The 17,030-nt window shown below is 40.5% G+C and overlaps 1 long non-coding RNA gene across 2 annotated transcripts in view; it reads left to right on the plus strand.

The window, feature by feature from the left end:
• The window catches only part of LOC132396681 (uncharacterized), a 30,721-nt gene extending 14,217 nt beyond the window's left edge, over positions 1-16,504 (plus strand). For both annotated transcript variants that reach the window (XR_009513071.1, XR_009513070.1), the window contains exon 4: positions 14,064-16,504. This is a non-coding gene — a long non-coding RNA (uncharacterized LOC132396681). The remainder of the gene's footprint in view (positions 1-14,063) is intronic.
• Positions 16,505-17,030: the final 526 nt, after the last annotated feature.

Here is a 17,030-nt window from a genome sequence, read left to right on the forward strand (position 1 = left end):
TACCGCCACCCCTGCCGGCACATCCCACATACCTACCATTCTCTGTGTAGAAAAAAACGACTTCTGAAATCACCCCCCCCCCAATACTTTCCTCCAATCACTTTATACATGCACTCTCTTATGATAGCCATTTCCACCCTGAAAAGAAGGTCTCTGGCTGTCCACTCTATGTATGCCTCTTATCCACCTCTATTAAGACAGCAAGAAACTGCAGAGAGGTATGAACACAGCTCAGCACATCACATAAGTCAGCTTCACCTCCGTAGACTTTATCTACAGTTCTCATTGCCTTAGCCAAGCAATCTCACCCACTCTGGACATTCTCTCTTCTTCCCCTGCTATTACACAGAAGGTACATGAAAGCACATACCACCAGGATTTAGGATACCCTCCATCCAGCTGTTATGAGACAATTGAATGATTCCCTAAATTGATAAAATGCACTCTTGACCTGACAATATACCTCATTATGACCTTGCACCTTACTGTCTCTCCTATTTTCTCCATATAACAAATGACTGTGTTTCCAGCAATCCATCAGTTAATCTGATAAAGTTTGCAGATGACACCACAGTCATAGGACTAATCACCAGAGGTGACGAATCCAAATGCCACCAGGAAGCAAACAAGCTAGTGTTCTGGTGCAATCTGAACAATATGGAGCTGAAAGCCCTCAAAACTGTGGAGATGTATATCAACTTCAGGAGAAATGAGTCTCTTCTCCAACCAATCATCATTAACAACTCTACAGACAGCACCATTTTAACATACAGGTTCCTAGACCTCATCTGGGAGAACCATATCTCCTCTATTAATAAGAAGGCTCAGCGGAGGATATACTTCTTGTGCCAGTTGGTACAATTCCATCTTCCCCAGAACATACTGGTACAATTCTACACAGCCATCATAGAGAACATCCTCACATTAGCCTTCACTGTTTGGTTTGGTGCAATATCCTCTCACAATACATGAAAAATGCAGCAAACTGTCAGGACATCAAAAAAGGTGATTGGCTTCAGTCTACCATCACTGCAGGACTTGTATGCGTCCTGAATAAAGAAACAGGCAGAAAAAGTTGTGATTATTACCCACACAGAAAACTGTCTTTTTCCAAAGCTTCCTTCTGGAAAGTGCTGCAGGGTTATTAAAACAAACAGAAAAAAAACCTCGCCACCTGTAGAGTTCCTTTCCCCAGGTATTTACTCTGATCAGCCATTCTTAGTAGCGCCCACCCCCTCTATTATCACTGTCACTGTAAACACTTTAAACCACTTTTTAGTGCTGTTTACATTATAAATACATGGTATTAATGCATATTTTATTCTATATCTATGCTTCTAACTTTATTTTATATAACTCATTATTCTGTATATTTGTTTAATGTTGCCATTTTTGTTGCATGTGGTGCCAGCACACCACAGGGATTTTCTACTGAATCTAAATGTGTATGGTGAATAAAGTTGATCCTTGATCATTGTCTACCGGAACTGCACTTTCTCTAATAAACCAATTTACCAAATCAATTATACCACTACTACATTCAGCCAATAGAAATCAACTGACTCAACATGGACACAGATTCAAATGTGGAACCTGTATGGTTTGCATTGTTCAACTTTTCATTTCAGAGACTTTATGATGTATTGTGGCAGGAAAGGCACATTCTAAAATATCTTTCAAAAGATGATGTTTTTAAGAATGTGTGTACCTTCAGTCTCAGCAAGGTTATCCAAAGATGGCATCAAACATAAGTGTTTATTTCACCCCTGGGAGAAAGTGAAAGAACATTGGTTTACAAGTTACCTTTTGCTGAAGGTGTTAATGGCCAGATATTAAGAGAACTTGTCCTGCTTTTTGGAAATAAATTGTGCTAAGGAATAACTTCATCTCTCTTGATGAATGCTTAAACATTTCTAATGCATGTACTTCATTGTCACGTCAATGTAATCTTCAAATGAGTCTCTAATAACATGCCAATGGGCATCCTTCTAAAACTGGTATCATTTCTGGAAACCTTACCTGCTTGCTGGCTCTGAAAATATAGCAAATCTAAAGATTTTAAAAACCATTAAATACTAATTCTTGAAATCATGAACATGAGCTGAAGTAATAATGCCTGGTCTCCATATTTTATGTGCTTGTGCTGCAAGCCACTTCCAATAGTAGTGCCCAATGATCATAAGGTAAGATTAACACATTCCTATCAAACCTGGACAATGTCATCTCCTATATCAGAAGTTCATTGACTTCTGTTCTGCTTTCACTGCAACCATTCCCCAGAAGCTGGTGAGAAAACGGTCTGTGTTGGGTCTCAATACCTTTCTCTGTAACTGGATTTTGGACCTCCTAACAAAGAGACCAAAGTCAGTTCTTATTGGCAACAACGTCTCTGGCTCTATCACACTGAGCACAATCACCTCCACCAGGGCTGCATGGTTGCTCCCCTGCTGCTCATACTGCAAACGTAAGACTGCACTGCCAATTCCAGTTCTAACCACATTATTATGTTCGCTGATCAGTCAACAGCGATTGGTTACATCAGTAACAATGATGAAAAAACACACAGGGAGGGGGTAGTGTGGTTGTAGAATGGTGTTATCAGAACAGTCCGAGCTCTGGGTAAGACTGAAGAGATGATTGTGGACTTCAGGGAGATGCAGGCTGATTACTCTCTACTGCACATCAATAGCTTCTCCATGGAGAGAGTCAGGAACACCAAGTTTCATAGCATGCTCAATACTCATGCTCTCACCTGGTGCCTCTACACCACCTCTTTAGCTAGATAGCACAGCAGCACCTCCACATCCTGAGGAGACTGAGGCAAGCGAGGCTTACCCCTGCCCTCCTCCATTCTCACCACATTCTACTGGAGCATTATCAAAATTGTCCTGACCAGCTGCATCACTGTCTGGTATGGGAAATGCAATGCATCAGATTGCAAAACCATGTATTGGTTGGTGAGGATTGCTGAAAACATCATCAAGGTCTCCCCCCCTCCCCCCACCACTCAGCACACGTATCGGAAGCACTGCGTACACAGTGTTGTCAAAGAACCCTCCTGTCCTTACCACCTGCTGTCAGACTGAAGATACCAGAATTTTTAGGCTGGATAACTGCTTCTTTCCCCAGGCTGTTAGATCTCTTAACATCCTGCTGCCACCTAGCACACATGTATTCTCTGTCTGAATGGTCTGCGCACCCCCCCACCCTGTTGGAATGTAACTACATGTTTTGTGTGTGACCTTATGTAGTGTATTTTGCACCTTGGCCCTGAGGACTAATATTTTGTTTAGCTGTATGCATGTGCATGGTTGAATGACAATAAACTTGAACTTGAAGTTGACTTTAATAACGCTAACCATCCCCTGCATTGCTCAGCATCAGCAATTGGCTATAATCATCATTTTGCCTCTAAGTAGCCTAAATTACAAGCGAATTATACCAAAATGCTTCATTGTGTTATAATGCTATCATCGGAAAAAACTTTATATATTGCTTTCCATGCCATTAGCATGTCCCTAATTTCTTCAGAACCGAAGGACTACTTTTGATGTCTGCAATATCAAGAAGTGAGACGGCCAGTATAGATGCAGCAGAATCCCAAAACACCTTGATGAAATAAATGATCAAATAAACTTTAAATGATGTAGCTGAACGATAAATGTTGTCTAGGATACCAAGGGAGCTTCCTTGATCTTTTGCAAATAGTACCAAAGCCTGCCCACAAGAGAGAGCAGGAGACCTTGCTTTAACTCCATCCAAAAAAGAGCAGTTGAATATCAGCCAAGAATGTAACCACACAAGCATAGAAATAGAAATGGGAGTAGATAATATGATTCTCTGAGTCTTCCCTGCCATTTAAATGATCTTGGATTGTTTTCTTCTCATCTTCACATTTCAGGATTCTCCCCTGATATTATGCTTTGCTCTGTAGCCAAAGATATGGTCAGTGGCTGAGGCCACTTTATGATGTACACTCGCTTGTTAACGCTAATATCTAATCACCAATCATATGGCAGCAACTCAATGCATTAAAGCATGCAGACAGGGTCAAGAGGTTCGGTTGTTATTCAGACCAAACATCATAATAGGAAAGAAATGTGATCTAAATAAGTCTGATCGTAGAGAAAGCAGGATCTCCCAGTGGACACACATTTTAATTCCACGTCCCATTCCCATGTCTATCCACGACCTCTTCTACTGTCAAAATGAATCCAAACTCAGGTTGGAGGAACAACACCTTATATACTGGCTGGGTAGCCTCCAACCTGATGACATGAACATTGACTTCTCTAACTTCAGTTAATGCCCCTCCTCCCCTTCTTACCCCATCCCTGACATATTTAGTTGTTTGCCTGCTCTCCATCTCCCTCTGGTGCTTCCCCCCTCCCCCTTTCTTTCTCCCGATGCCTCCCGCCTGCTGTGTTCCACCAGCATTTTGTGTGTGTTGTTTGATTTTCCAGCATCTGCAGATTTCCTCGTGTCTGATTGTAGAATGATTGTTGTTGTCAGACGGTGATTTGAATATCTCAGAAACTCCTGATCTCCTGGGATTTTCACGCACAACAGTCTGGAGTTTATACAGAACGATGTGACAAACAAAAAAAACATTCAATGAGCAGCAGTTCTGTGGACAAAAATGCCTTATTAATTAAAGAGATTAGATGAGAATGGGCAGACTGTTTCAAGTGGATAGGAAAGAGATGAAATCAAATAACCATGTGTTACAACAGTGGTGTGCAGAAGAACATCTCTAATGGCACAACATGTTGAACCCTGAAGTGGATGAGCTACCTCCTGTACCTAATAAAGTAGTCACTAAATGTATGTCAGTGTTACCAGTTTTTGAATATAAAATTCCCCTTGTCTCAGTCCTAAAATGCCTTTCTTTGAGAATGTAGAAATTCCCCAGTTTAGCAGTTATCTTATCAGTCTCGTCAGCAATGTATTAACAAAAACATTCCAGAAGCAGGAGTAGGGCCTCTCCAACCAGTTCTGTCACTGTTACATATTTGAAGTTGGGCTGTGAACAGGACTGACAGCGCTTGCAAATTCTAACTTCCATAATAACTATCGAAAACTAGGAACTTCAAAAGAAAAGTAAATAATGAATTTTGGTTACTGTTACGTACCCTGTAACTGGGTGTCTGACCAGCAGAGAAAGAAGAATCCGTTGGAGTCTGGTGGTACCAAACTAAAGGTGTTTATTAGTAAAATAAGCAAAACAATACCAATAATGCAAATATACATATAAAACAAGTTAGCAGTAATAAACCTGAAAGTGTAGGAATAATAATAAACAATAATAAACAAGCTCTATCGATGCCTAGGGATAAATGAATTGTCATAGGAAAGTATAGAGTTCAGTTCATAAATGCCGAGGTGGTTATGGTTGTTGTATTGAAATCGTTGGAGAGAGCGAGCGAGATGTAACAGCAACAACAGGCAAACCTTCTGTTGCTTTCTTAATCCGTCGTATCATTGTGGCCATTCAGTTATGACCCCTCTGTCCTTCAGCTAGACCATTTTTCTGTGGTGGACTCATCACTCTGGTATGAGTGGACACACACACACACACACACACACACACACACACACACACACACACACACACACACACACACACACACACACAAGTCCCCACCGGCCCTGCTGTAACACTGAGTTTTACTGACCGATCTCCTGGCTCGGTCTCCAAAGCCCCCACCTTTCTGTGGGTTCCCAACACTCAGTCAGTGTCCACTGGTGTGTCTGAAGGGTGTCTCTCCAGACCTGTCTTTTGTCCCCACTCATGAGGTCTCAGCTATCCATCAACCCTGAATGACCATGTCCATCAAATCAGGCCACTCCTGCTATCTCCTGAGGAATGTTAATGAGCAAAGTAAAGTCCTTGTAGTGGAAGGTAAATAATCCAGGAAAGAGTCAAAATACAGTAAATCAACAGTCTCTCTCCCCCTCTTATCTGTAGCTGATGTTCTTGCCTGGGCTTTATCTCTCTCTCAATAGCAGCATAGCAACAGTAATAGTTCGTAGTTCTCAGAAGGGGGGTTGGGAATGGTTAACTCTGCACCCCATTGTCCATCAGGTCTGTTCATCACTCATAACAGTTACTCAGCTACAAAAGGAGAACAAGTGGTGTTTTGTTGAAATGTACACATGATATACCATTATGCTTACAAGACTAATTTACCCCTCCCCTTCTCTGCAACTAAAAATCTGTGTAACTTTTAACTCTATAACTTATAACCAGTCATATTTACAATTAATTCTTATAGAAGGAACCCAATCAGCTTATCACATGGCCATCTGATTCTCCAGTCAACCACTGACATAGGGGCAATATACCAATTAACCTATCAGCATGCCTTTGGAGGATACAGGAGCACTAAGGGAAACCTATGCAGGAAATATCAGTAATATCAATGTGTAAATAATTACCAAGGGTTTTGTATGCTCACCAAATATTGTTAAGGATTTGGAATAGATAAACAGACTGCCAGCAATACAATGCAATACCACCACCAAACCTGAAAATGCAGAAAATATATGGAAGGTCTGAAGAGAGAAACAAAGTTAATATTTCATCTTTCATAAGAAAGCAGAAAAATTAAAACTCACACATACTTTTAAGTTGCAATGAGGTGTGGTGCTTGAGATAAGGGAATATTCGTGATGAAATGGAGTCCAGGAGCAGGATGCAGGCTGAGAGAGAGTGGTGAAGGCATTTTCAAATCTGTCTGAGAAGACATTATTGCAAGGAGATGAATGAGGATATAGAGAAGTGAGAAAAACAAAGCTGGCATCGCGAGATACAGAAATTTGTAGCTGCTGTATGTATGATTTCTAACTTTTCCTGTTTCTGAATACTGTCAACTTAAAGCGTAATTACTTTTCTCTCTCCACAAATGCTGTTTGACCTATTTTTGCAGCATTTTCTGTTTTTATTTAGATGCTATTTTAGATTTCCAACACTAGCAGTTTTAGTTTTGCATTTTGACTGCAATAACATAAATTGCTCATTTAACATTATCAAAAACTAAACTGTAATTTCCTCATTCTTATCTGTGTACATTTGAAAGAGATTGAAATCAGAAGTGATTATAATTGTATTACAGTGAACTATGTTATTGAAGAGATAAGGTGGATATTTGCAATACATGAAGTACTGGAAGAGTTAGTGTCTAGATGACCAGTCACTTTGCATTTGTTTGAGAGTATCGTGTGGTGTGTCATCAAACATACACTGATCCCACGTGGGAGCCAGATGTTCTCTGTTATGAGGAACTAAAGCAATCCCAGAGACTAGTACACATATGAGGAGGTCAGAACATCTAAGGAAGCTAGTTAAAGATTAAAACCGTAGCAGTTGTGCCTAACTGTAAAGAAATGCTTACATTTTGAATTTGATAGTATTTGTAGTTTTTGTAATTCAATCAGGATACCTATTCTGAGAACACTTGGGATAGCAGCTCACCTCAGCATCCTCATTTGTAACAATTTTGTTTAAATTAACATTCTATTGTAGAATAACTGTAAGTCTCCATTTGAAGACCCGAGTGGACTGGTCCTCCCTCTCCAAATGAATTTATTGGCTTGCATCAGGAGAAATGCCCGACCTGCTGAGTTCATCCAGCTTGTTTTAATGGGTTTATTCCACCACAACATCTGCAGTGTACTTTGTGTAATCTTGCTGAGTTGCCTAAGCAATACCTGTGATTATGACCAGGAAATCCTCAACTACAAGATTGCTCTCTGAATACGTCTGCTTCTGAGATTTAATGACATGATAACTGCAAAACATGAGGAGACTCTCGCCCTTCTACTGTAGTCTAAGAGCAACAAGCCATATTTAAACTCTGCATTCATATGACAAAGTCATTAGTTCCCAAACTCATTCTTTATCATTTACATATATAACTTCTTTATTGCCCATGATTCATTTACCTATCTTACATAAAAACACAACAAGGATCTTGGCCAGTCCTTGACCTCAACCATTTTATTGCTTCATCATCATATCCATCTCAGTTTTGAAAGACCGCAACAACCAATGATCCATAGCTCTCTTGACCAAAGCTTGACAAGACTCTTACTTCATCATTTCAGTAGCTTCTTCTCAGTTTTTACAACTACCAGTCAAACGAGTCCTGGGTGGAGACTCGGGAATACAGTCGCACTCAGATGTAGAAGGATTCTTCATTGCTGCTTACGTAACAATTTTGTTTAACCAGTCAGGGATATCAGTCCTGAGCTGAAACCCCAAACTTGGAGGACCAGTGGACAACTCTTTGCCTGGCCTTTAACCTTTGACCTGTTTGACATGGGTGACCCCCACCAAGAGCTAAAGCATAAAGCCCTGACTCCAGCCAGCATAGCTCTCCAGGTCGTTGAGGCATGCAAGCCTCCAAATCATGAAAGGTTGTGGACCTCTTGGAGACTGATAAGACTCAGTGATTTCTTTTCCTCCAAAAGGCCAATACATTAACCTGAGATATTATCCTCTATATCCACATTTTCCTGCCTTTCAAAATCAAGGAATCATTGGAGCTTGTAGTACAGGGAAAGCCATTGTTCTCTGTGTCCATGTTAGCCTTAAGTGGAGCTATTTAGATTAAAAACATAGAAACACAGAAAACCTACAGCATAATACAGGCTATGCTGAACATGCACTTATTTTAGAACTTACCTAGGATAACTCATAGCGCTCTATTTGTCTAAGCTCCATGTACCTATCCAAGAGTCTCTTAAAAGACCCTATTGTATCCACCTCTACTGTGGTCGCTGGCAGCCCATTCCACACATTCACCACTCTCTGCGTAAAAAACTTACCCTTGACAGACATCTCTGTGCCTACTTCCAAACTGTGCCCTCTCGTGCAAGCCATTTCAGCCCTGGGAAAAAGCCTCTGACTAACCACGTGATCAATGCCTCTCATCATCTTATACACCTCTATCAGGTCACCTCCTATCCTCTGTTGTTCCAAGGAGAAAAGACCAAGTTCACTCAACCTATTCTCATAAGGCATGCTCCCCAATCCAGGAAACATCCTTGTAAATCTTCTCTGCACCCTTTCTATAGTTTTCACATCCTTCCTGTAGTTAGGTGACCAGAACTGAGCACAGTACTCCAAGTGGGGTCTAACCAGGGACCTATATAGCTGTAACATTACCTCTTGGCTCTTGAACACAATCCCATCATTGATGAAGGCCAATGCACCATCTGCCTTCTTAACCACACAGTTGACCTGTGCAGCAGCTTTGTGTCCTATGGACATGGACCCCAAGATCCCTCTGATCCTCCACACTGCCAAGAGCCTTGTCATTAATACTATATTCTGCCATCATATTTGACCTACCAAAATGAACCACCTCACACTTATCTGGGTTGAACTCCATCTGCCACTCCTCAGCCCAGTTTTGCATCCAATCAATGTCCTGCTGTAATTTCTGACAGCCCTCCACACTATCAACAACACCCCCAACCTTTGTGTCATCAGCAAATTTACTAACCCATCCCTCCACTTCCTCATCCAGATCATTTATAAAATTCACGGTCCCAGAACAGATCCCTGAGGCACACCACTGGTCACCAACCTCCATGCAGAATATAACCCATCTACAACCACCTTTTGCCTTCTGAGGACAAGACAATTCTGGATCCATAAAGCAAGGTCCCTTTGGATCCTATGCCTCCTTACTTTCTTAATAAACCTTTCATGGGGTACCTTATCAAATTCCTTGCTGAAATCCATATACTCTACATCTACTGTTCTACCTTTGTTTTCTTCCGTGACACTTAGTTATATTAAAATAAGTTGATCCATTTATTAGAAGACTGACTTGTCTGATGACATGGACCCCAGGGTAAGGTCAAAATAGACCATTAATTTAACATTTATGCTTATATATAGTTGCATAAGCATGCTGGCCTCAACCATAATTGAATATACAATATTCATGAGCGGTTATTTAATTGTACATTATCCTTGACCATTTGATGTGGTAGGACTGCCTAGATTTAATCTAATTCATTAACTGTAGAATCATTTAGTTCTGCCAATAGCATGCATTTAGATCTGTGTTGTATCTTCAGTACATTGACACTTCAATGTTGTGCTTCAGCCAGGCACTCCTTTCCTCTTGACTCTTCACTGAATTAAGGTTGGTCTCCTGGTTCTCTAGTTAGAGCATTATAGCTATGCCAAGCCATAGTTTGGTTGTTGCTGATAGCTCTTAGTACTTTACAGATACACAGTTTTATATTTGGTGGATCTGTTCTGAATCAACATAATTGAACACAGAGTAACGCAAACAAAATGCTGGAGGAACTCAGCAGGTCAGGCAACATCTATGGAGAGGAATAAGCAGTCGACGTTTTGGGTCAAGACCCTTCATCAGGACTGGAAAGGAGCATAGAAGGCTGTTTCACATACTATGGTAGATTAAAGAAACTGAGTTCAAGTTGTTTTCCCAGTCATTTTGTTTCTTTCATAATTTACCTCAAAAACAATATGGGAAATTGGTGATTCAGGACTCAGCTAGATGTGATGCTTGGACATTGAAGGTCCCCTCCCTCCTGTCTCTGTCCTTGATACCATGTTCTCAACTGCTGTATAACATGGAAGATTACTGAGCAAGACATTAGTTAGAGATCAACAGGATATCTTGCTTCTGTTTGGGAGAGTCAGAGAGGTTGGCGAACCTGAGGTGATGTCAGGCTGCAATGAGAGCAATCCATTTAGATTAGATTGTCCTTCCAATTTAGATACGAGTGCCCTGATGCTTGTGATAAGGGTAACAAGGTAACAAGGCTGAGTGTAATGTTGTTGCTTTGAGTTTCCAGCTCAACACAAGGTGGTTCATCTAATTTAATTTGTTTAATTGTTGTGAAGTACTGCAGTGTTTTTGTGCAATGAGGTGATTTGCTAGGCCTTTTTAGAAGGTAATGAAAAACCAATCATACTTTTCAGAACTCAAATCAAAAAAATGTTGGAAACACTAGGCAGGGTCAGTAGTGAGTCACCATGTCCTTTTGTAGCCAGGAATATGATAAAAGATAAGCAAGATGATAAAATGCTGGCTGATGATTTGGTGGCATCAGTGCCAGACTTCAAGGTAAGTGATCCTGAGTTTGAATCTGGCCAGTGCCTTGCACACTTTCCATCCATGCTGGGCTGAGCTTCAATCTAGCAGCTCAGTGTCATTAAAAAAAATCAAAGTACTAAAGAAACAGCAAGGTTGTCGCCTGATGCATCGAGACACGGAAAACAATAACAAGAAGATAATAGGGATGCATTTAGATTTAGATTTATTTATCATAAGTGATGCACCATCAATAACTCACTCTGAGACGTAAAGGCGAGATATCGGCTTTTATTGAATGGAAGAAGGAACCAGCAGTGAGTGACCACCATACTACATCCTGGAGACTGAGAGGCCGGGCTCAGACCTCAATCGCCTTTATACAGGGGTCTGTGGGAGGAGCCACAGGAGCAGTCAGCAGGAGGCATGTCCAGACAGGCACACGTAGCTCACCACAATAAGAACATCTGTGAATTGTGTCATTTGAGTTGACAGCTAACACGCCCAAGGGTCTACTGAGGACAGCCCACAAGTGTCGCCACACGTTCCAGCACTAACTAGCATGCCCACGGTGTTCAGCAGGATAACACAGAACACAACAAAACAGAGCATACTAAGCAACAACAGCAAAACAAGCCCCATTCCTCCTTCCCAAGCACCTTCCCTCCAACACACATACACAACACTCCATTCCCAGGATAGACTGTCTTCTTCGGCCTCCAGCTTCCCACAGACTCATGGATTCACAGACCTTGGGCCCTGGGTTTCCCAGCAGACTCTCAGAGGTTCACAGACCCAGGCTCCTGCCACCGGGTCTCAACTCCTGAACCTCTAATCGATCTTCGGCGAACTCTTTGTTACAAACTTACAGAGTTCTGAATTAGAAATACTTGTAAATTTTGACATGGTTGCTGCTTTTTTAGGAGATTAGCTACAGAGGTTACCAAAATTTATAATTATACTCTCCCTAATGTAAGTAATTTAAAGTTTCATTAATGAAACCCATTCTAAGAATCAAAAGATAATGTACCTTATTGTTCCTTGTAATGTAAGAATTCAACAAATCATTGCAGACTCATTCTTCTCCCGAAATAAGACTTTCTAAATAATAATAACATTATTTATAGATCACTTTTTATACAGACAATGCAGTTCAAAGTGCTTTACAATGGCTAAAAGTACAAACATAAAAATAATATAAAAATAAATGTGAAAATAGGAGACAAATAGATGCTAGTTAATACCTAGGGTAAATAAAAAGGTTTTGAGCTGGCATTGAAAGTGTCCGCTAAGTCTGCATCCCTTATAGTTTTACGTATTCCAAAGTTCAGGAACATAGTTCAAAAAAATTATCTTTTGAGACAGATTGATTAATTTAAAAGACTGGCGGAAGACAATTAAGAGTTTTAAAAACAAGGAAGAGAACTTTAAAATTAATTCTAAAGGATACAGGAAGCTTAGTATGGGTGTGATAAGTTCCTTAATCCTGGTTTTTGTTAAAAGTCTAGCAGCTGTACTCTGAATGAGATGAAGTTTAATAGATTGCTTTGGAAGGCCAGTAAAAATTCATTGCAATAATCTAGTGTATTCGATATAAACCATAGAACGATAGAACACTACAGCACAGTACAGGCCCTTCAGCCCTCCATGTTGTCCTGACCCATATAATCCTTTTTTAAAAAGTACTAAACCCACACTATCCCATAACCCTCCATTTTTCTTTCATCCATGTGCCTGTCCAAGAGGCTCTTAAATACCCCTAATGTTTTAGCCTCCACCACCATCCCTGGCAAGTCATTACAGGCACTCACAACTCTCTGTGTAAAAAACTTACCCCGATGTCTCCCCTAAACTTCCCTCCCTTAATTTTGTACATATGCCCTCTTGTGTTTGCTATTGGTGCCCTGTGAAACAGGTACTGACTATCCACCCTATCTATGCCTCTCATAATCTTGTAGACCTCTATCAAGTCCCCTCTCATTCTTCTACGCTCCAAAGAGAAAAGTCCCAGCTCTGCTAATCTTGCTTCATATGACTTGTTCTCCAATCCAGGCAACATCCTGGTAAATCTCCTCTGCACCCTCTCCATAGCTTCCACATCCTTCCTATAATGAGGTGACCAGAACTGAACACAATACTCTTTAAGTGCGGTCTCACCAGAGATTTGTAGAGTTGCAACATGACCTCTCTACTCTTGAACTCAATCCCCCTGTTAATGAAGTCTAGCATCCCATAGGCCTTCTTAACTACCCTATCAACCTACGCAGCGACCTTGAGGGATGTATGGATTTAAACCCCAAGGTCTCTTTGTTCATCCACATTCTTAAGTAACTGACCATTAATCCTGTACTCAGTCTTCTGGTTTGTCCTTCCAAAATGCATCACCTCACACTTGTCCGGATTGAACTCCATCTGCCATTTTTCTGCCCAACTCTGCAGCCTGTCTATATCCTCTTGAAACCTTCGACCACCTATAGCTCCATCCATAATTCCTCCAATCTTCGTGTCATCCACAAATGTACTCACCCATCCTTCCACCTCTACATCCAGGTCATTTATAAAAATCACAAATAGTAGGGGTCCCAGGACAGATCCCTACGGCACTCCACTGGTCACCAACCTCCAGGCAGAATACTTTCCCTCCACAACTACCCTCTGCTTTCTTCCTTTAAGCCAATTTTTTATCCAAACAGCCAAGGTTCCACTTATCCCATGCCTCATGACTTTCTGGCATGACTACTAAAGGCATGTATTGGTTTTTCAGTATCATTATGTGATGTACCTTTGCAATTTTTTTTTGTGTAGAAATGCTGCTCTGGTCACTTCCTTTATATGGGATTTAAAATTCAAACCTAATCGAGGATAACACCCAGGCTATTGCTTCTGATTTTACGAGAGAAACCAAATTCCCAAATCAGTTTTCTCTCTTTTGGTTTTGGGACCAACCAAAATTGTTTCAGTTTTACCTTTATTTACTTTTAGGAAATTACTGCTCATCCACTTGTTTATGGCAGCCAAACCAGAAGTCGGAGAAGATAGGGTGTTATCATCGTCAAGATCAACAGAGATATACAATTGTGTGTCATCTGCATAACTGTGAAAGTCAAGTTTATGCTCTCTAATGATGTCTCCATGCGCAAGAAGGAAAGTAAGGGGCCAAAACAGTTTCCGACCAACACCAAAAGATACGTGTAACTCTTCAAAACAAACAAAATTTTTCTCTCTAATACATAGAGTATGAACAAAACCAATTAAGGGCACTATCAGATAGGCCAACCGAGTTCTCAAAGTGATCTAGCAGAATGCTGTGGTCAATTGTGAAGATAGCACTTAGATATAGAAGAATTAGAACTGGGGCTCTGTTGGTATCGGTGCTGAGCTGAAGGTGAAGGTCACTGACAGTTTTGGTTAAGTGCCATCTCCATGCTGTGGTTTGCTCTAAAACAAGATTGAAGCTTTTCTATAATAATGTTATCATCCAGAAAGTTCAGTTGGTTGGAAATTCCTTCCTCAAGAACCTTACCTCAGAGTCAGTCCTGTAGTTAGCTAGTACCTCACTATCAGGGTTTGGCATTTTAAATAGGGGTGTGACAGCCACAGCTTTGAAGGCACCTGGAAAATCTAGTTTCAAGAGATGCGTTAATAATTTACCAAACGAAATTAAAAGTACTTTTAAAAGAGTTTTTAAAACTTTTAAAATAGTAGGACAGGATCAAGGCAGCAAGTAGACTGTTCACTCTTTGTTACAAATTTATAGAGTTCTGAATTAGAAATACTTGTAAATTTTGACATAGTTGCTGCTTTTTTAAGAGGTTAGCTACAGACGTTACCAATATTTATAATTATACTCTCCCTAATGGAAGTAATTTTGTTGATAAAAATTATTACAAATTCCTCACATTTTGTGATAGTAGTTTTGAGATCAGCTCTGCTGAGAGGAAGATTTTTCAAAACATTTAGTTATTTATCTAGTCCCAATGAACTGTGAAGACTTTTGATTTCATATATCTACATCATTGTTCTGGATTTATAGGACATAATTGTCACAAGGAAAAAGAATAAATTTGTAGTGAGTTGAGCTCTCAAGTTACCTAGGAATGTGATGGGAGCAAATCACAAGGACAATAGCAATGTATTACTCCACCAGCTGTGTACTATTAAGTGATCCCTATCCTAAGCACCAGCTTGCATTTCCTCCCTTCCCACTGGGTCCGACATACCGAACCTATATAATTAGCTATTGATGTGTCAGGGAAAAAATGGGAGGTCAATCTTAAGGCTGTTAAAGTCAATGCCAAAACCCTAAATGTTGCAAAATACCTCAGCTGTCACTTGAACTTACTTAGACCTCCGATGAGACAGTGTTAAAAGCCAAGACCCTGAAGGTCAGAGTGGAACTGTGAACTAAAATAGGTAACCGTAAATTTGTGTATCCGCAAGTCAGGCACGGATTCTGCTCACCTTATATAAAGTGATAACATCATCTTTCATTCTTCACAAGTATTTCCCAATCTGGTGAGCGTGTCACTAAATTTTGTTTGCTTGCTTTTGTTTCAGAATTCCAGGAGTATAATATTCTGTCATTTGCTTACATGCTGAAATTCGTTGAACAGAGCTGGAGGCGGTGACCTTCTAAATCAGAGGGAGGAATGTTGCCTCTGAGCCAAGACTGACTGTTTGCAATGCATTTAGAGCACAGTCCTGCTATTGATAGGCTTTATTCGATAACTGAAAAATTTGTGACTGAATGACCTTTTGGCTTACTGGTAGCATTTCCTGCTCCAAGTCAAAAAGTTAATGTTTGAGCAATGTAATAAAATCCCTGGTTATGGAGAGTAAAACAAGTTCTCTGTCTTCAGATCCACATACCTGTAAGAATATACACAGTTGGATTTTGTTCCATTATTCATTCAGGTCATGGCTGTTTAGCTTTGAACATGATCAGCATCACTTTCCTCTCTAGTTCCTCATTGTCCTAAAATCTAAATCAGCCTTGAATATTTTCAATAATTCACTTTCCAGTCTGTAATGGAGAACTCCAAAGATGCATGAACTCTGAGAAAAGAAACTCCATCTTATCTCTGTATAAATAGTTGACCTTTTCTGGAACTATATCTTTTGATTCTAGATCTTTTTCATGAGGGAAAACATCCTCTCAGCATTTATTCTGACAAGCTGAAGAAATCTTACAGGTTTCAAAAGGAACACTTCTCATTCTTCTACACTTCTTATTGAAATGAGTATGGACTGAAGCAGCAAAATTGTTCTCCTTTTGACAATCACTTCCTCCCAGGAATCAAGCAAGTTTTTAAAGAGATCAGCTTCATTTGTCACATGTATATCAAAACATACAATGAAATGCATCGTTTGCATTAAAGACCAACACAATGTGAATATCCCGGGGGGGGGGGGGGGCAGCCAGCAAGTTTCACCAGGCCTCCAGCACCAACATAGCAGGGTCACAACTTGCTAGCCCTAACCTGTACATCTTTGGAATATGGAAGAAAACCAAGGCAAACAGAGGAGTCCCACACAGTCGTGAGTAGAATGTACAAGTCCCTTACAAACAAGAGCAGGAATGGAACCCCAGTCTTCCAATCACTAGTACTGTAAAGTGTTATGCTAACCACTGCACCACTGTACTGCCACTAAAAAGGTCACTATTATTTGCCTCATGTATATCAAAACATCAAAATGTACAATGAAATGTGTTGTTCTGCATCCATGAACAACACAGTCTGAGGATTCTGCTAGGGGCAGCCCACAAGTGTCGCTATGTTTCCAGCACCAACATAGCATGCCCACAATTTACTCAACTTAACCTGTACACCTTTGGAGTGTGGGAGGAAACCAGAGTACCCAGAGGAAACCAACATAGTCACAGAGAGAATGTAAAAACTCATTTCAGGAACTGAATACCGATCTACCAATCACTGACGCTGTGAAGTG

The sequence above is a fragment of the Hypanus sabinus genome, chromosome 7 (genome assembly GCF_030144855.1).
Source record: "Hypanus sabinus isolate sHypSab1 chromosome 7, sHypSab1.hap1, whole genome shotgun sequence".
NCBI lineage: Eukaryota > Metazoa > Chordata > Chondrichthyes > Myliobatiformes > Dasyatidae > Hypanus > Hypanus sabinus.